The sequence below is a fragment of the Somniosus microcephalus genome, chromosome 3, assembly GCF_052327205.1.
Source record: "Somniosus microcephalus isolate GS21.2 chromosome 3, FLI_Smic_1.0, whole genome shotgun sequence".
Classification (NCBI taxonomy): Eukaryota; Metazoa; Chordata; class Chondrichthyes; order Squaliformes; family Somniosidae; genus Somniosus; species Somniosus microcephalus.
This window is the reverse complement of record NC_140989.1, coordinates 223438019-223458971: the sequence shown is the minus strand read 5'-3', so window position 1 is coordinate 223458971 and position 20953 is coordinate 223438019.

Genomic DNA, 20953 nt, shown 5'->3' with positions numbered 1-20953 from the left:
GCGATGAGCCAGTGAGACAGGATACTGTGTGTGCAGGGTCAGTGAGAGAGGTTAATGTGTATGAAGTGTGTGTGAGATAGGTTACTGTGTGTGAACAGTCAGTGAGACAGGTTACTGTGTGGGAAGAGTCAGTGAGACAGGTTACTGTGTGTGAAGTGTGTGTGAGATAGGTTACTGTGTGTGAACAGTCAGTGAGATAGGTTACTGAGTGTGTCGTGTGCGTGAGACAGGTTAATGTGTGTGAAGAGTCAGTGAGACAGTTTAAAAAGTGTGGATTCAGCAGGAGACATCACTGTGTGAAGAGCCAGTGAGACAGGTTACTGTGTGTGAAACATCAGTGAGACAGGCTACTGTGTGTGAAGGGTCATTAGGACAGGTTACAGTGTGTGAAGTATGAGTAAGACAGGTTGCTGTGTGTGAAGCTTCAGTGAGACAGGTTACTGTGTGTGAAGAGTCAGTGAGACGGGTTAATGTGTGTGAAGAGTCAGTGAGACAGGTTAATGTGTGTGAAGAGTCAGTGAGACAGGTTACTGTGTGTGAAGAGTCAGTGAGATAGGTTATTGTGTGTGAAGGGTCAGTGGGCAGGATATTGTGTGTGAAGTGTCAGTGAGACATGTTAATGTGTGTAAAGAGTCGGTGAGACAGTTTTCTGTGTGAAGAGTCAGTGAGACATGTTACTGTGTGTGAAGAGTCAGTGAGACAGGTTACTGTGTGTGAAGAGTCAGCGAGACAGGTTACTGTGTGTGAAGTGTCAGTGAGACAGGTTACCATGTGTGAAGTATCAGTGAGACAGGTTACTGTGTGTGAAGAGTCAGTGGGACAGATTACTGAGAGTGAAAAGTCAGTGAGACATGGTTACTGTGTGAAGAGCCAGTGAGACAGGTTACTGTGTGTGAAGTGTCAGTGAGACAGGTTACTGTGTGTGACGAGTCAGTGAGACAGGTTACTGTGTGTGAAGTTTCAGTGAGACATGGTTACTGTGTGTGAAGAGTCAGTGAGACAGGTTACTGTGTGTGAAGAGTCAGTGAGAAAGGTTACTGAGAGTGAAAAGTCAGTGAGACATGGTTACTGTGTGTGAAGAGCCAGTGAGACAGGTTACTGTGTGTGAAGTTTCAGTGAGACATGGTTACTGTGTGTGAAGTGTCAGTGAGACAGGTTACTGTGTGTGACGAGTCAGTGAGACAGGTTACTGTGTGTGAAGTTTCAGTGAGACATGGTTACTGTGTGTGAAGGGTCAGTGGGACAGGTTACTGAGTGTGAAGTGTGCGGGAGACAGGTTATTGTGTGTGAAGAGTCAGTGAGACAGGTTACTGTGTGTGAAGAGCCAGTGAGGCAGGTTACTGTGTGTGAAGGGTCAGTGGGACATGTTATTGAGTGTGAAGGGTCAGTGAGACAGGTTACTGTGTATGAAGGGTCAGTGAGACAGGTTACTGTGTGTCAAGAGTCAGTGAGACAGGTTAATATGTGTGAAATATCAGTGAGACAGTTTACAACATGTGGATTCAGCAAAAGATGTCACTGTGTGTGAAGGGTCAGTGAGACAGGATACTGTGTGTGAAGAGTCAGTGAGATAGGTTACTGTGTGTCAAGAGTCAGTGAGACAGGTTCCTGTGTGTGAAGAGTCAGTGAGACGGGTTACTGTGTGTGAAGAGTCAGTGAGACAGGTTACTGTGTGTGAAGAGTCAGTGAGACGGGTTACTGTGTGTGAAGAGTCAGTGAGATGGGTTACTGTGTGTGAAGAGTCAGTGGGACTGATTTCTGTGTGTGAAGGGTCAGTGGGACAGGTTACTGAGTGTGAAGAGTCAGTGAGACATGGTTACTGTGTGTGAAGAGCCAGTGAGGCAGGTTACTGTGTGTGAAGGGTCAGTGGGACAGGTTACTGAGTGTGAAGTGTGCGGGAGACAGGTTACTGTGTGTGAAGAGTCAGTGAGACAGGTTACTGTGTGTGAAGTGTCAGTGAGACAGGTTACTGTGTGTGACGAGTCAGTGAGACAGGTTACTGTGTGTGAAGTTTCAGTGAGACATGGTTACTGTGTGTGAAGAGTCAGTGAGACAGGTTACTGTGTGTGAAGAGTCAGTGAGAAAGGTTACTGTGTGTGAAGTGTGCGTGAGAAATGTTACTCTGTGTGAAGAGTCAGTGAGACACTTTACTGTGTGTGAAGAATCAGTGAGACAGGTTAATGTGTATGAAGGGTTGTCAGACAGGTTTCTGTGTGTGAAGGGTCAGAGAGACATGTTACTGTGTGTACAGGGTCATCGAGACAGGTTACTGTGTGTGAAGGGTCAATGAGACAGGTGATGTGTGTGAAGAGTCAGTGAGACAGGTTACTGTGTGTGAAGAGTCAGTGAGACAGGTTAATGTGTGTGAAGTGTGTGTGAGACAGGTTACTGTGTGTGAACAGTCAGTGAGACAGGTTACTGTGTGTGAAGTGTCAGTGAGACAGGTTACTGTGTGTGAAGAGTCAGAGACAGGTTACTGTGTGCGAATTGTCAGTGGGACAGGTTACTGTGTGTGAAGTGTGTGTGAGACAGGTTACTGTGTGTGAACAGTCAGTGAGACAGGTTACTGTGTGTGAAGCATCAGTGAGACAGGTTACTGTGTGTGAAGAGCCAAGGAGAGAGGTTACTGTGTGTGAAGAGTCAGTGAAACAGGTTAATGTGTGTGAGGAGTGAGTGAGACAGTTTACTGTGTGTGAAGGGTCACTGAGACAGGTTAATATGTGTGAAGTGTCAGTGAGACAGGTTACTGTGTGTGAAGAGTCAGTGAGACAGGTTACTGTGTGTGAAGTGTCAGTGCGACAGGTTACCATGTGTGAAGGGTCAGTGGGAGAGGTTACTGAGTGTGAAGGGTCAGTGAGATAGGTTACTGTGTATGAAGGGTCAGTGAGACAGGTTACTGTGTGTGATGAGCCAAGGAGACAGGTTGCTGTGTGTAAAGAATCAATGAGATAGGTTCCTGTGTGTGAAGTGTCAGTGAGACAGGTTACTGTGTGTGAAGTGTCAGTGAGACAGGTTACTGTGTGTGAACAGTCAGTGAGACAGGTTACTGTGTGTGAAGAGTCAGTGAGATAGGTTAATGTGTGTGAAGAGTCAGTGAGATAGGTTACTGTGTGTGAAGAGTGAGTGAGACAGGTTACTGTGTGTGAAGAGTCAGTGAGACATGGTTACTGTGTGTGAAGAGTCAGTGAGACAGGTTAATGTGTGTGAAGAGCCAAGGAGACAGGTTACTGTGTGTAAAGAATCAGTGAGATAGGTTACTGTGTGTGAAGGGTCAGTGAGATAGGTTATTGTGTGTGAAGGGTCAGTGAGATAGGTTACTGTCTGTGAAATATCAGTGAGACAGTTTATAATGTGTGGATTCCGCAAGAGACGTCACTGTGTCTGAAGAGCCAGTGAGGCAGGTTACTGTGTGTGAAGGGTCAGTGGGACAGGTTGCTGAGTTTGAAGTGTGCGTGAGACAGGTTACTGTGTGTGAAGAGCCAGTGAGACAGGTTACTGTGTGTGAAGAGTCAGTGAGACAGGTTACTGTGTGTGAAGTGTCAGTGAGAGAGGTTACTGTGTGTGAAGTGTCAGTGAGACAGGTTAATGTGTGTGACGAGTCAGTGAGACAGGTTACTGTGTGTGAAGAGTCAGTGAAACGTGGTTACTGTGTGTGAAGAGTCAGTGAGACATGGTTACTGTGTGTGAAGAGTCAGTGAGACAGGTTACTGTGTGTGAAGAGTCAGTGAGAAAGGTTACGGTGTGTGAAGTGTGCGTGAGACAGGTTACTCTGTGTGAAGAGTCAGAGAGACAGGTTAATGTTTATGAAGTGTCAGTGGGACAGATTACTAAGTGTGAAGAGTCAGTGAGACATGGTTACTGTGTGTGAAGAGCCAGTGAGGCAGGTTACTGTGTGTGAAGGGTCAGTGGGACAGGTTGCTGAGTTTGAAGTGTGCGTGAGACAGGTTACTGTGTGTGAAGTGTCAGTGAGACAGGTTAATGTGTGTGACGAGTCAGTGAGACAGGTTACTGTGTGTGAAGAGTCAGTGAAACGTGGTTACTGTGTGTGAAGATCCAGTGAGACAGGATACTGTGTGTGCAGGGTCAGTGAGAGAGGTTAATGTGTATGAAGGGTTAGTGAGACAGGTTTCTGTGTGAAGGGTCAGAGAGACATGTTACTGTGTGTTCAGGGTCATCGAGACAGGTTACTGTGTGTGAAGCGTCAGTGAGACAGGTGATGTGTGTGAAGATACAGAGACAGTTTACTGTGTGCGAATTGTCCGTGGGACAGGTTACTGTGTGTGAAGAGTCAGCGAGACTGGTTACTGTGTGTGAAGAGTCAGTGAGACAGGTTCATGTCTGTGAAACATCAGTGAGACAGTTTAAATTGTGTGGATTCAGCGAGAGACATCACTGTGTGAAGAGCCAGTGAGACAGGTTACTGTGTGTAAAGAATCAGTGAGATCGGTTACTGTGTGTGAAGGGTCAGTGAGATAGGTTATTGTGTGTGAAGGGTCAGTGAGATAGGTTACTGTCTGTGAAATATCAGTGAGACAGTTTATAATGTGTGGATTCCGCAAGAGACGTCACTGTGTCTGAAGAGCCAGTGAGACAGGTTACTGTGTGTGAAGTGTCAGTGAGACAGGTTACTGTGTGTGAAGGGTCAGTGAGATGGGTTACTGTGTGTGAAGAGTCAGTGAGACAGGTGATTGTGTGTGAAGAATCAGTGAAACAGCTTACTGTGTATGAAGAGTCAGTGGGACAGATTACTGTGTGTGAAGGGTCAGTGGGACAGGTTACTGTGTGTGAAGAGTCAGCGAGACTGGTTACTGTGTGTGAAGAGTCAGTGAGACAGGTTAATGTCTGTGAAACATCAGTGAGACAGTTTAAATTGTGTGGATTCAGCGAGAGACATCACTGTGTGAAGAGCCAGTGAGACAGGTTACTGTGTGTGAAATATCAGTGAGACAGGTTACTGTGTGTGAAGAGCCAAGGAGAGAGGTTACTGTGTGTGAAGAGTCAATGTGACAGGTTACTGTGTGTGAAGAGTCAGTGAGACAGGTTACTGTGTGTGAAGTGTCAGTCAGACAGGCTACTGTGTGTGAAGAGTCAGTGAGACGGGTTACAGTGTGTGAAGTGTGAGTAAGACAGGTTACTGTGTGTGAAGGATCAGTGAGATAGGTTACTCTGTGTGAAGGTTCAGTGAGATAGGTTATTGTGTGTGAAGAGTCAGTGAGACAGTTTACTGTGTGTGAAGAGTCAGTGAAACAGGTTACTGTGTGTGAAGTGTCAGTGAGACAGGTTACTGTGTCTGAAGATTCAGTGAGACAGGTTACTGTGTGAGGAGTCGGTGAGACAGGTTAATGTGTGTGAAGGGTCAGTGAGACAGGTTTCTGTGTGGGAAGAGTCAGTGAGATAAGTTGCTGTGTGGGAAGAGTCAGTGAGATAGGTTACTTTGTTTGAAGAGTCAATGAGACAGGTTATTGTGTGTGAAGAGTCAGTGAGACAGGATACTGTGTGTGAAGTGTCAGTGTGACAGGTTACTGTGTGTGAAGAGTCAGTGAGACAGGTTACTGTGTTCGAAGTGTCAGTGAGACAGGTTACCATGTGTGAATTATCAGTGAGACAGGTTACTGTGTGTGAAGAGTCAGTGAGACAGGTTACTGTGTGTGAAGAGTCAGTGAGACGGGTTACTGTGTGTGAAGAGTCAGTGAGACAGGTTACTGTGTGTGAAGAGTCAGTGAGACGGGTTACTTTGTGTGAAGAGTCAGTGAGACGGGTTACTGTGTGTGAAGAGTCAGTGGGACTGATTACTGTGTGTGAAGGGTCAGTGGGACAGGTTACTGAGTGTGAAGAGTCAGTGAGACATGGTTACTGTGTGTGAAGAGCCAGTGAGGCAGGTTACTGTGTGTGAAGGGTCAGTGGGACAGGTTACTGAGTGTGAAGTGTCAGTGAGACAGGTTACTGTGTGTGAAGAGTGAGTGAGACAGGTTACTGTGTGTGAAGAGTCAGTGAGGCAGGTTACTGTGTGTGAAGTGTCAGTGAGACAGGTTACTGTGTGTGAAGTGTCAGTGAGACAGGTTACTGTGTGTGAAGAATCAGTGAGACAGGTTAATGTTTATGAAGTGTCAGTGGGACAGATTACTAAGTGTGAAGAGTCAGTGAGACATGGTTACTGTGTGTGAGGAGTCAGTGAGACAGGTTAATGTGTGTGAAGGGTCAGTGAGACAGGTTACTGTGTGGGAAGAGTCAGTGAAACAGGTTACTGTGTGTGAAGAATCAGTGAGACAGGTTAATGTGTGTGAGGAGTGAGTGAGTCCGGTTACTGTGTGTGAAGGGTCACTGAGACAAGTTAATGTGTGTGAAGAGTGAGTGAGATAGGTTACTGTGTGGGAAGAGTGAGTGAGATAGGTTAATGTGTATGAAGAGTCAGTGAGACAGGTTACTGTGTGTGAAGAGTCAGTGAGACAGGTTACTGTGTGTGAAGTGTCAGTGAGACAGGTTAATGTCTGTGAAGAGTCAGTGAGACAGGTTAATGTGTGTGAAATATCAGTGAGACAGTTTACACTGTGTGGATTCAGCAAGAGACGTCACTGTGTGAAGAGCCAGTGAGACAGGTTACTGTGTGTGAAATATCAGTGAGACAGGATACTGTGTGTGAAGAGCCAAGGAGAGTGGTTACTGTGTGTGAAGAATCAATGTGACAGGTTACTCTGTGTGAAGGTTCAGTGAGACAGGTTGCTGTGTTTGAAGAGTCAGTGAGACATGTTACTGTGTGTGAAGTGTCAGTGAGACAGGTTACTGTGTGTGAAGTGTCAGTGAAACATGGTAATGTGTGTGAAGAGCCAGTGAGACAGGTTACTGTGTGTGAAGAGTCAGTGAGACAGGTTACTGTGTGTGAAGTGTCAGTGAGACAGGTTACTGTGTGTGAAGTGTCAGTGAAACATGGTTACTGTGTGTGAAGAGTCAGTGAGACAGGTTACTGTGTGCGATGAGGCAGTGAGACAGGTTACTGTGTGTGAAGTGTCAGTGAGACAAGTTACTGTGTGTGAAGTGTCAGTGAGACATGGTTACTGTGTGTGAAGACCAGTGAGACAGGATACTGTGTGTGCAGGGTCAGTGAGAGAGGTTAATGTGTATGAAGGGTTAATGAGACAGGTTTCTGTGTGTGAATTGTCAGAGACATGTTACTGTGTGTACAGGGTCATCGAGACAGGTTACTGTGTGTGAAGGATCAGTGAGACAGGTGATGTGTGTGAAGAGTCAGTGAGACAGGTTACTGTGTGTGAAGAGTCAGTGAGACAGGTTACTGTGTGTGAAGAGTCAGTGAGACAGGTTACTGTGTGCGAATTGTCAGTGGGACAGGTTACTCTGTGTGAAGTGTGTGTGAGACAGGTTACTCTGTGTGAAGAGTCAGTGAGACACTTTACTGTGTGTGAAGAATCAGTGAGACAGGTTAATGTTTATGAAGTGTCAGTGGGACAGATTACTAAGTGTGAAGAGTCAGTGAGACATGGTTACTGTGTGTGAAGAGCCAGTGAGACAGGATACTGTGTGCAGTGTCAGTGAGAGAGGTTAATGTGTATGAAGGGTTAGTCAGACAGGTTTCTGTGTGTGAAGGGTCAGAGAGACATGTTACTGTGTGTACAGGGTCATCGAGACAGGTTACTGTGTGTGAAGGGTCAGTGAGACAGGTGATGTGTGTGAAGAGTCAGTGAGACAGGTTACTCTGTGTGAAGAGTCAGTGAGACAGGTTACTGTGAGTGAAGAATCAGTGAGACAGTTTACCATGTGTGAAGAGTCAGTGAGGCAGGTTAATGTGTGTGAAATATCAGTGAGACAGGTTACTGTGTGTGAAGAGCCAAGGAGAGAGGTTACAGTGTGTGAAGAGTCAATGTGACAGGTTACTGTGTGTGAAGAGTCAGTGAGACAGGTTACTGTGTGTGAAGTGTCAGTCAGACAGGCTACTGTGTGTGAAGGGTCAGTAGGACAGGTTACAGTGTGTGAAGTGTGAGTAAGACAGGTTACTGTGTGTGAAGGTTCAGTGAGACAGGTTACTGTGTGTGAAGTGTCAGTGAGACAGGTTACTGTGTCTGAAAAGTCAGTGAGACAGGTTACTGTGTGTGAGGAGTCAGTGAAACAGGTTACTGTGTGTGAAGTGTCAGTGAGACAGGTTACTGTGTCTGAAAAGTCAGTGAGACAGGTTACTGTGTGTGAGGAGTCAGTGAGACAGGTTAATGTGTGTGACGGGTCAGTGAGACAGGTAACTGTGTGGGAAGAGTCAGTGAAACAGGTTACTGTGTGTGAAGAATCAGTGAGACAGGTTAATGTGTGTGAGGAGTGAGTGAGTCCGGTTGCTGTGTGTGAAGGGTCACTGAGACAGGTTAATGTGTGTGAAGAGTGAGTGAGATAGGTTACTGTGTGGGAAGAGTGAGTGAGATAGGTTACTGTGTATGAAGAGTCAATGAGACAGGTTATTGTGTGTGAAGAGTCAGTGAGACAGGTTACCATGTGTGAAGTATCAGTGAGACAGGTTACTGTGTGTGAAGTGTCAGTGAGACAGGTTAATGTGTGTGAAGAGCCAGTGAGACAGGTTACTGTGTGTGAAGAGTCAGTGAGACAGGTTACTGTGTGTGAAGAGTCAGTGAGACAGGTTACTGTGTGTGAAGTGTCAGTGAGACAGGTTAATGTGTGTGAAGAGTCAGTGAGACAGGTTAATGTGTGTGAAATATCAGTGAGACAGTTTACACTGTGTGGATTCAGCAAGAGACGTCACTGTGTGAAGAGCCAGTGAGGCAGGTTACTGTGTGTGAAGTATCAGTCAGACAAGCTAATGTGTGTGAAGGGTCAGTAGGACAGGTTACAGTGTGTGAAGTGTGAGTAAGACAGGTTACTGTGTGTGAAGGATCAGTGAGACAGGTTACTCTGTGAAGGTTCAGTGAGACAGGTTGCTGTGTTTGAAGAGTCAGTGAGACATGTTACTGTGTGTGAAGAGTCAGTGAGATAGGTTACTGTGTGTGAAGAGTCAATGTGACAGGTTACTGTGTGTGAAGTGTCAGTGAAACATGGTAATGTGTGTGAAGAGCCAGTGAGACAGGTTACTGTGTGCGAATTGTCAGTGGGACAGGTTACTCTGTGTGAAGTGTGTGTGAAACAGGTTACTGTGTGTGAAGAGTCAGTGAGACAGGTTAGTGTGTGTGAAGAGTCAGTGAGACCGTTTATCTTGTGTGAAGAGTCAGTGAGACAGGTTAATGTGTGTGAAATATCAGAGACAGTTTACAATGTGTGGATTCAGCAAGAGACGTCACTGTGTGAATAGCCAGTGAGACAGGTTACTGTGTGTGAAATATCAGTGAGACAGGTTACTGTGTGTGAAGAGCCAAGGAGAGAGGTTACTGTGTGTGAAGAGTCAATGTGACAGGTTACTGTGTGTGAAGAGTCAGTGAGACAGGTTACTGTGTGTGAAGTGTCAGTCAGACAGGCTACTGTGTGTGAAGGGTCAGTAGGACAGGTTACAGTGTGTGAAGTGTGAGTAAGACAGGTTACTGTGTGTGAAGGATCAGTGAGACAGGTTACTGTGTGTGAAGAGTCAGTGAGACGGGTTAATGTGTGTGAAGAGTTAGTGAGACAGGTTACTGTGTTTGAAGAGTCAGTGAGACATGTTACTGTGTGTGACGAGTCAGTGAGATAGGTTATTGTGTGTGAAGAGTCAGTGAGACAGGTTACTGTGTGTGAAGAGTCAGTGAAACAGATTACTGTGTCTGAAGAGTCAGTGAGACAGGTTACTGTGTGTGAGTTGTCCGTGAGACAGGTTAATGTATGTGAAGGGTCAGTGAGACAGGTTACTGTGTGTGAAGAATCAGTGAGACAGGTTAATGTGTGTGAGGAGTGAGTTAGACTGGTTACTGTGTGTGAAGGGTCACTGAGACAGGTTAATGTGTGTGAAGAGTGAGTGAGATAGGTTACTGTGTGGGAAGAGTCAGTGAGATAGGTTACTGTGTATGAAGAGTCAGTGAGACAGGTTACTTTGTATGAACTGTCAGTGAGACAGGTTACCATGTGTGAAGTATCAGTGAGACAGGTTACTGTGTGTGAAGAGTCAGTGAGACATGGTTACTGTGTGTGAAGAGCCAGTGAGGCAGGTTACTGTGTGTGAAGGGTCAGTGGGACAGGTTACTGAGTGTGATGGGTCAGTGAGACATGTTACTGTGTGTGAACGGTCAGTGAGACAGGTTACTCTGTCAAGAGTCAGTGAGACAGGTTACTGCGTCTGAACAGTCAGTGAGACAGGTTACTGTGTGTGAAGAGTCAGTGAGACAGGTTATTGTGTGTGAAGGTTCAGGGGCAGGTTACTGTGTGTGAAGAGTCAGTGAGATAGTTTACTGTGTGTGAAGATTCAGTGAGACAGCTTATTGTGTGTGAAGGGTCAGTGGGCAGGATATTGTGTGTGAAGAGTCAGTGAGACAGGTTAATGTGTGTGAAGAGTCAGTGAGACAGGTTACTGTGTTTGAAGAGTCAGTGAGACAGGTTACTGTGTGTGATGTCAGTGGGACAGGTTACTGTGTGTGAAGAGTCAGTGAAACAGGTTACTGTGTCTGAAGAGTCAGTGAGACAGATTATTGTGTGTGAAGAGTCAGTGAGACAGGTTACTGTGTCTGAAGAGTCAGGGAAACAGGTTACTGTGTGTGAAGAGTCAGCGAGACAGGTTACTGTGTGTGAAGTGTCAGTGAGACAGGTTACTCAGTGTGAAGGTTCAGTGAGACAGGTTAATGTGTGTGAAGGTTCAGTGAGACAGGTTAATGTGTGTGAAGAGTCAGTGGACAGATTACTGAGTGTGAAGAGTCAGTGAGACATGGTTACTGTGTGTGAAGGGTCAGTGAGACAGGTTACTCAGTGTGAACAGTCAATGAAACAGGTTACTGTGTGTGAAGTGTCAGTGAGACCGGTTACTGTGTGTTAAGAATCAGTGAGGCAGGTTACTGTGTGTGAAGAGCCAGTAAGGCATGCTCCTGTGTGTGAATGGTCAGTGGGACAGGTTACTGTGTGTGAAGATTCAGTGAGACAGTTTACAGTGTGTGAAGTGTCAGTGAGACAGGTTACTGTGTGTGAAGTGTCAGTGAGACAGGTTAATGTGTGTGAAAGGTCAGTGAGACAGATTACTGTGTGAAGAGTCAGTGAGACAGGTTACTGTGTGTGAAGAGTCAGTGAAACAGGTTATTGTGTGTGAAGAATGAGTGAGACAGGTTACAGTGTGTGAAGGGTCATTGAGACAGGTTACTGTGTGTGAAGAGTGAGTGAGACAGGTTACTGTCTGTGAAGATTCAGTGAGACAGGTTACTGTGTGTGAAGAGTCAGGGAGACAGGTTACTGTGTGTGAAGGGTCAGTGAGACAGGTTACCGTGTGTGAATGGTCAGTGAGAAAGGTTACTGTGTGTGAAGGGTCAGTGAGACAGGTTACTGTGTGTGAAGAGTCAGTGAGACAGGTTACTGTGTGTGAAAGGTCAGTGGGACAGATTACTGTGTGTGAATGGTCAGTGAGACAGGTTACTGTGTGTGAAGAGTCAGTGAGACAGGTTACTGTGTGTGAAGAGTCAGTGAGACAGGTTAATGTGTGTGAAGAGTCAGTGAGACAGGTTATTGTGTGTGAAGAGTCAGTGAGACAGGTTATTGTGTGTGAAGAGTCAGTGAGACAGGTTACTGTGTGTGAAGAGTCAGTGAGACAGGTTACTGTGTGTGAAGGGTCAGTGACACCGGTTACTGTGTGTGAAAGGTCAGTGAGACCGGGTACTGTGTGTGGGAGGGTTCAGTGAGACAGGTCACTGTGTGAAATATCAGTGAGACTGGTTTACAATGTGTGGATTCAGCAAGAGACGTCACTGTGTGTGAAGAGCCAGTGAGACAGGTTACTGTGTGTGAAATGTCATTGAGACAGTTTACAGTGTGTGGAGTCAATGAGACAGGTTACTGTGTGTGAAGTGTCAGTGAGACAGGTTAATGTGTGTGAAGAGTCACTGAGACAGGTTTTTCTGTGTGAAGGGTCAGTGAGACAGGTTAATATGTGTGAAGTGTCAGTGAGACAGTGTACTGTGTATGCAGCGTTAGTGAGACATGTTTCTGTGTGTGAAGGGTCAGCGAGACAGGTTAATGTGTGTGAAGGGTCAGTGAGACAGTTTACTGCGTCTGAACAGTCAGTGAGACAGGTTACTGTGTGTGAAGTGTCAGTGAGACAGTTTACTGTGTGTGAAGGGTTAGTGCGACAGTTTTCTGTGTGTGAAGGTTCAGAGAGACATGTTACTGTGTGTACAGGGTCATCGAGACAGGTTACTGTGTGTGAAGTGTCAGTGAGACAGCTGACTGTGTGAAGAGTCAGTGAGACAAGTTATTGTGTGTGAAGAGTCAGTGAGACAGGTTATTGTGTGTGAAGGGTCAGTGAGGCAGATTACTGTGTGTGAATGGTCAGTCGGACAGGTTACTGTGTGTGAAGATTCAGTGAGACAGGTTACTGTGTGTGAAGAGTCAGTGAGAGGTTACTGTGTATGAAGGGTTAGTGAGACATGTTTCTGTGTATGAAGGGTTAGTTAGACAGGTTACTGTGTGAACAGTCAGTGAGACAGGTTCCTGTGTGTGGAGTGTCAGTGAGACAGGTTACTGTGTGTGAAGGGTCAGTGGGACAGGTTACTGAGTGTGATGGGTCAGTGAGACATGTTACTGTGTGTGAACGGTCAGTGAGACAGGTTACTCTGTCAAGAGTCAGTGAGACAGGTTACTGTGTGTGAAGAGTCAGTGAGACAGGTTATTGTGTGTGAAGGTTCAGGGGCAGGTTACTGTGTGTACAGGGTCATCGAGACAGGTTACTGTGTGTGAAGAGTCAGTGAGATAGTTTACTGTGTGTGTAGAGTCAGTGAGACAGGATACTGTATGTGAAGGGTCTGTAGGAAAGGTTATAGAGTGTGAAAAGTCAGAGTCAGAGAGCCGCAAGCCTACATTTCATTGTGCTGCACTTGTGCACTAACAATGACAATAAAAGTTGGAAAAAAAAGTGAAAGTTCTGTGTGTAAAGAAGCAGTGAGACAGGTTACTGTGTGTGAAGATTCAGTGAGACAGGTTACTGTGTGTGAAGAGTCAGTGAGACAGGTTACAGTGTGTGAAGTATCAGTCAGACAAGCTACTGTGTGTGAAGGGTCAGTAGGACAGGTTACAGTGTGTGAAGTGTGAGTAAGACAGGTTACTGTGTGTGAACAGTCAGTGAGACAGGTTACTGTGTGCAGGGTCAGTGAGACAGGTTAATGTGTGTGAAGAGTCAGTGAGACAGGTTACTTTGTGAAGGGTCAGTGAGACAGATGACTCTGTGAAGAGTCAGTGAGACAGGTTAATGTGTGTGAAGAGTCAGTGAGACAGATTAATGCATCTGAACAGTCAGTGAGACAGGTTACTGTGTGTGAAGAGTCAGTGGGACAGGCTAATGTGTGTGAAGAGTCAGTGAGACAGGCTAATGTGTGTGAAGAGTCAGTGAGACAGGTTACTGTGTGTAAAGGATCAGTGAGACAGGTTACTGTGTGTGAAGAGTCAGTGAGACGGGTTACTGTGTGTGAAGAGTCAGTGAGACAGGTTAATGTGTGTGAAGATTCAGTGAGACAGGTTACTGTGTGTGAACAGTCAGTGAGACAGGTTAATGTGTATGAAGGGTCAGTGAGACAGGTTAATGTGTGTGAAGGGTCAGTGAGACAGGTTACTGCATCTGAACAGTCAGTGAGACAGGTTACTTTGTGTGAAGAGTCAGTGAGACAGGTTACTGTGTGTAAAGGATCAGTGAGACAGGTTACTGTGTGTGAAGAGTCAGTGAGACAGGTTACTGTGTGGGAAGAGTCAGTGAGGCAGATTACTGTGTGTGAAGAGTCAGAGACAGGTACTGTGTGTGAAGTGTCAGTGAGACAGGTTACTGTGTGTGAACACTCAGTGAGACAGGTTACTGTGTGAAGGGTCAGTGAGACAGATGACTTTGTGAAGAGTCACTGAGACGGGTTACTGTGTGTGAAGAGTCAGAGAGACAGGATAATATGTGTGAAGGGTCAGGACAGGTTACAGTGTGTGAAGGGTCAGTGAAACAGGTTAATGTGTGTGAAGGTTCTATGAGACAGGTTAATCTGTGTGAAGTGTCAGTGAGACAGGTTACCCTGTGTGAAGAGTCAGTGAGAGAGGTTACTGTGTGTGAAGTGTGTGTGAGACAGGTTACTGTGTGTGCAGGGTCAGTGAGACTGATTACTGTGTGTGAAGAGTCAGTGAGACAGGATAATATGTGTGAAGGGTCAGGACAGGTTACAGTGTGTGAAGGGTCAGTGAAACAGGTTAATGTGTGTGAAGGTTCTATGAGACAGGTTAATGTGTGTGAAGCGTCAGTGAGAGAGATTAGTGTGTGTGAAGGGTCAGTGTGACACGTAACGGTGTGTAGGATCCGTGAGACATGTAACTGTGTGTGAAGGGTCAGTGAGACAAGATAATGTGTGTGAAGGGTCAGTAGGACAGGTTACAGTGTGTGAAGTGTGAGTAAGACAGATTACTGTGTGAAGAGTCAGTGAGACAGGTTACTGTGTGGGAAGTGTCAGTGAGACAGGTTACAGTGTGCGAATAATCAGTGAGACAGGTTACTGCTTGTAAAGAGTCAGTGAGACAGGTTACTGTGTGTGTAGGGTTCGTGAGACATGTAACTGTGTGTGAAGTGTCAGTGAGACAGGTTACTGTGTGTGAAGGGTCAGTGTGTTAGGTTACTTTGTGTGAAGCGTCATTGAGACAGGTAACTGTGTGTGAAGAGTCATTGAGACAGGTTATTGTGTGTGAAGGGTCAGGGGCAGGTTACTGTGAGTGAAGAGTCAGTGAGACAGTTTACTGTGTGTGAAGATTCAGTGAGACAGGTTAATGTGTGTGAAATATCAGTGAGGCAGATTACAATGTGTGGATTCAGCAAGAGACGTCACTGTGTGTGAAGAGCCAGTGAGACAGGTTACTGTGTGTGAAGTGTCAGTGAGACAGGTTACTGTGTGTGAAGAGTCAGCGAGACAGGTTACTGTGTGTGAAGAGTCAGTGAGACAGATTGCCGTGTGTGATAAGTCAGTGCGACAGATTACTGTGTGTGAAGATTCAGTGAGACATGTTTAATGTGTGTGAAGAGCCAGTGAGGCAGGTTTCTGTGTGTGAAGGGTCAGTTGGACAGGTTACTGAGTTTGAAGTGTGCGTGAGACAGGTTACTGTGTGTGAAGGATCAGTGAGACAGGTTACTGTGTGTGAAGATTCAGTGAGACCGGTAACTGTGTGTGAAGAATCAGTGAGACAGTATACTGTGTGTGAAGAATCAGTGAGGCAGGTTACTGTGTGTGAAGGGTCAGTGGCACAGGTAACTGTGTGTGAAACGTTAGTGAGACAGGTTACTGTGTGTGAAGAGTCAGTGGGACAGATTACTGAGTGTGAAGAGTCAATGAGACATGGTTACTGTGTGTGAAGTGCCAGTGAGGCAGGTTACTGTGTGTGAAGAGTCAGTGAGACAGGTTACTGTGTGTGAAGAGTCAGTGAGACAGGTTAATGTGTGTGAAGGGTCAGTGAGACAGGTTACAACGTGTGGATTCAGCAAGAGACGTCACTGTGTGAAGAGCCAGTGAGACAGGTTGCTGTGTGTGGAATGTCAGTGAGACAGTTTGCAGTGTGTGGAGTCAATGAGACAGGTTACTGTGTGTGAAGTGCCAGTGAGACTGATTACTGTGTGTGAAGAGTCAGTGAGACAGGCTAATGTGTGAGAAGAGTCAGTGAGACAGGTTACTGTGTGTGAAGAGTCAGTGAGACATGTTACAGTGTGTGAAGAGTCAGTGAGACGGGTTACTGTGTGTGAAGAGTCAGAGAGACAGGTACTGTGTGTGAAGAGTCAGTGCTACAGGTTAATCTGTGTGAAGTGTCAGTGAGACAGGTTACCCTGTGTGAAGAGTCAGTGAGAGAGGTTACTGTGTGTGAAGTGTGTGAGACAGGTTACTGTGTGTGCAGGGTCAGTGAGACAGGTTACTGTGTGTGAAGAGTCAGTGAGACAGGTTAATGTGTGTGAAGAGTCAGTGAGACAGGTTACTGTGTGTGAACAGTGAGACAGGTTAATGTGTGTGAAGGATCAGTGATACAGGTTAATGTGTGTGAAGGGTCAGTGAGACAGGTTACTGCATCTGAACAGTCAGTGAGACAGGTTACTGTGTGAAGAGTCATTGAAACAGGTTAATGTGTGTGAAGAGTCAGTGAGAGAGATTAGTGTGTGTGAAGGGTCAGTGTGACACGTAACTGTGTGTAAAATGTCAGTGAGACAGGTTACTCTGTGAAGTGTCAGTGAGACAGGTTACAGTGTGTAAAGAGTCAGTGAGCCAGGTTAATGTGTCAAGAGTCAGTGAGACAGATTACTCTGTGCGAAGAGTCAGTGAAAGGTTACTGTGTCTGAAGGGTCAGTGGGACAGGTTACTGTGTGTGAAGAGTTAGTGAGACAGGTTACTGTGTGTGAAGAGTCAGTGAGACAGGTTAATGTGTGTGAAGGTTCAGCGAGACAGGTTACTGTGTGTGAAGATTCAGTGAGACAGATTACTGTGTCTGAAGAGTCAGTGAGAGAGGTTACTGTGTGTGAACAGTCAGTGAAACAGGTTACTGTGTGTGAAGGGTTAGTGAGACAGGTTTTGTGTGTGAAGGTTCAGAGAGAGATGTTTCTGTGTGTACAGGGTCATCGAGACAGGTTACTGTGTGTGAAGTGTCAGTGAGAAAGGTTATTGTGTGTGAAGAGTCAGTGAGATAGTTTACTGTGTGTGAAGAGTCAGTGAGACAGTATACTGTGTGTGAAGGGTCAGTAGGACAGGTTAAAGAGTGTGAAAAGTAAGAGATTCAGTAAGCCGCAAGCCTACATTTAGTTGTACTGCACTTGTGCACTAACAATGACAATAAAAGTTGAAAAAAATAGTAAAAGTACTGTGTGTGAAGATTCAGTGAGACAGGTTGCTGTGTGTGAAGAGTCAGTGCTACAGGTTACTCTGTGTGAAGAGTCAGTGAGAGAGGTTACTGTGTGTAACGTGTGTGAGAGACATGTTACTGTGTGTGTACAGTCAGTGAGACAGTTTACTGTGTGTGCAGAGTCAGTGAGACAGGTTACTGTGTGTGAAGAGTCAGTGAGACAGGATAATGTGTGTGAAGAGTCAGTGAGACAGCATAATGTGTGTGAAGAGTCAGTGAGACAGGTTACTGTGTGTGAAGAGTCAGAGACAGGTTACTTTGTGTAAAGTGTCAGTGAGACAGGTTACTGTGTGTGAAGAATCAGTGAGACAGGTTACTGTGTGGGAAGAGTCAGTGAGGCAGGTTAGTGTGTGTGAAGAGTCAGTGAGACAGGTTACTGTGTGTGAAGTGTCAGTGAGACAGGTTACTGTGTGTCAAGAGGCAGTGCAGCAGGTTACTGTGTGTGAAGAGTCAGTGAGTCAGGTTACTGTGTGTGAAGAGTCAGTGACACAGGTTACTGTTTGTGAAGGGTCAGTGAGACAGGTTACTGTGAGTGAAGAGTCAGTGAGACAGATTACTGTGTCTGAAGAGTCAGTGAGAGAGGTTACTGTGTGTGAAGGGTTAGTGAGACAGGTTTTTGCGTGTGAAGGTTCAGAGAGACATGTTTCTGTGTGTACAGGGTAATTGAGACAGGTTACTGTGTGTGAAGTGTCAGTGAGATAGTTTACTGTGTGTGAAGAGTCAGTGAGACAGTATACTGTGTGTGAAGGGTCAGTAGGACAGGTTACAGAGTGTGAAAAGTCAGAGATTCAGAGAGCCGTAAGCCTACATTTAGTTGTACTGCACTTGTGCACTAACAATGACAATAAAAGTTGAAAAAATGTAAAAGTACTGTGTGTCAAGATTCAGTGAGACAGCTTACTCTGTGTGAAGAGTCAGTGAGACAGGTTACTCTGTGTGAAGGGTCAGTGTGTCAGGTTCCTTTTTGTGAAGAGTAATTGAGACAGGCAACTGTGTGTGACGAGTCAGTGATGCAGGTTACAGTGTCCGAAGGGTCAGTGAGACAGATTAGTGTGTGTGAAGTGTCAGTGAGAAATGTTACTGTGTGAAGAATCATTGGGTCAGGTTACTCTGTTTGAAGAGTCAGTGAGACAGGTTGCTGCGTCTGTGAATGGTCAGTGAGACAGGATACTCTGTGTGAGGTGTCAGTGAGACAGGTTACTGTGTATGAGGTGTCAGTGAGACAGTTTACAGTGTGCGAAGGGTCAGTGAGAGAGATTAGTGTGTGTGAAGAGTCAGTGAGACAGGTTACTGTGTGTGAAGGGTCAGTGAGACAGATTAATGTGTGTGACGAGGCAGTGAGACAGGTTACGGTGTGCGAATGGTCAGTGAGACAGGTTACTGTGTGTGAAGAGCCAGTGAGGCAGGTTACTGTGTGTGAAGAGTCAGTGAGACCGGTTACTGTGTGTGAAGAATCAGTGAGACAGGTTACTGTGTGTGAAGAGTCAGTGAGAGAGGTTACTGTGTGTGAGGGGTCAGTGAGACAGGTTACTGTGTGTGAAGGGTCAGTGGGACAGGTTACTGAGTGTGAAGTGTGCGTGAGACAGTTTACTGTGTGTGAAGGGTCAGTGAGACAGGTTACTGTGTGTGAAGTGTCAGTGAGACAGGTTATTGTGTGTGACGTGTCTGTGAGACAGGTTACTGTGTGTGAAGTGTCAGTGAGACAGGTTATTGTGTGTGACGTGTCTGAGACAGGTTACTGTGTGTGAAGGGTCAGTGAGACAGGTTACTGTGCATGAAGAGTCAGTTAGACAGCTTTCTTTGTGTGAAGAGTCAGTGAGACAGGTTACTGTCTGTGAAGGTCTGTGAGACAGGTTACTGTGTGTGGAGACATTGAGAGAGGTTGTGTGTGAAGAGTCAGTGTGACAAGATACTGTGTGTGATGCGTCAGTGAGACAGGTTACTGAGTGTGAAGGTTCAGTGAGACAGGCTACTTTGTGTTTAGAGTAAGTGAGACAGGTTACTCTGTGTGAAGAGTCAGTGAGATAGGTTACTGTGTGGGAAGAGTCAGTGAGACAGGTTACTCTGTGTCAAGAGTCAGTGAAACAGGTTACTTTGTCTGAAGAGTCAGTGAGACAGGTTACTGTGTGTGTAGGGTCACTGAGACAGATTACTGTGCGTGAAGGGTCAGTGTGTCAGGTTACTTTGTGTGAAGCGTCATTGAGACAGGTAACTGTGTGAGAAGAGTCATTGAGACAGGTTACTGTGCGTGACGAGTCAGTGATAGAGGTTGCAGTGTGCGAAGGGTCAGTGAGACCGGTTACTGTGTGTGAAGAGTCAGTGAGACAGGTTACGTGTGTAAATGGTCAGTGAGACAGGTTACTGTGTGTAAATGGTCAGTGAGACAGGTTACTGTGCGTGAAGAGTCAGTGAGACAGGTTACTGTGTGTGAAGGGTCAGTGAGACAGGTAACTGTGTGTGAAGGGTCAGTGAGACAGGTTATTCTGTGTGAAGTGTCAGTGAGACAGGTTACAGTGTGTGAAGAGTCATTGAGACAGGTTACTGTGTGTGAAGAGTCAGTGATACAGGTTACAGTGTGCGAAGGGTCAGTGAGACAGATTACTGTGTGTGAAGGGTCAGCGAGACACGTAATTGTGTATAAAGAGTCAGTGAGACAGATTACTTTGTGTGAAGTGTCAGTGAGACAGGTTACAGTGTGTGAAGTATCAGTGAGACAGGTTACTGTGTGTGAAGTGTCAGTGAGACAGGTTACTGTGTGTGAAGTGTCTGAGACAGGTTACTGTGTGTGAAGGGTCAGTGCGACAGGTTACTGTGTGTGACGTGATTGTGAGACAGGTTGCTGTGTGTGAAGGGTCAGTGAGACAGGTTACTGTGTGAAGAGTCATTGAGACAGGTTAATGTGTGTGAAGAGTCGGAGAGACAAGATACTGTGTGTGAAGAGTCAGCCAGATAAGATACTGTGTGTGAAGGGTCATTGAGACAGGTTATTGTGTGTGAAGAGTCAGTGAGACAGGTTACTGTGTGTGAAGAGACAGTGAGACAGGTTACTGTATGTGAAGCGTCAGTGAGATAAGATACTGTGTGTGAAGCATCAGAGAGACAGGTAACTGTGTTAAAGGCTACTGAGTCAGCTTAGTATGTGTGAAGAGTCAGTGAGACAGGTTACTGTGTGTGAAGAGACAGTGAGACAGGTTAGTGTGTGTGAAGAGACAGTGGGACAGATTACTGTTTGTGAAGGATCATTGAGACAAGTTACTGTGTGTGAAACATTAAAACATAGAAACATAGAAGATAAGAGCAGGAGTCGGCCATTCGGCCCTTCAAGCCTGCTCCGCCATTCAATGAGATCATGGTTGATCATCCAAATTCAGTACCCTGTCCCTGCCTTCTCCCCATATCCCTTGATCCCTTTTGCCTCAAGAAATATATCCAACTCTTTCTTGAATATATTTAATGAACTGGCCTCCACCGCCCTCTGTGGCAGAGAATTCCACAGGTTCACCACTTCTGGGTGAAGAAATTCCTCCTCATTTCAGTCCTAAAAGGCTTACCCCTTATCCTTAGACTATGACCCCCTGGTTCTGGACTCCCCGGCCATCAGAAACATCCTTTCTGCATCTAGTCTATCCAGACCTGACAGAATGTTATAGGTTTCGGTGAGATCCCCTCTCAATCTTCTAAACTCCAGTGAGTATAAGCCCAATTGACACAATCTCTCCTCGTACGTCATTCCTGCCATCCCAGGTATCAGCCTGGTGAATCTTCGCTGCACTCCCTCCATGGCAAGAACGTCCTTCCTCAGGTAAGGTGACCAAAACTGCACACAATACTCAAGGTGCGGTCTCACCAAGGCCCTGTACAACTGTAGCAAGACATCCTTGTTCCCATTGACCGAATGATCCCACTGACCCAATGATCCCACTGACCCACTGCTCCCCAGCTTTAGAGTGTAACC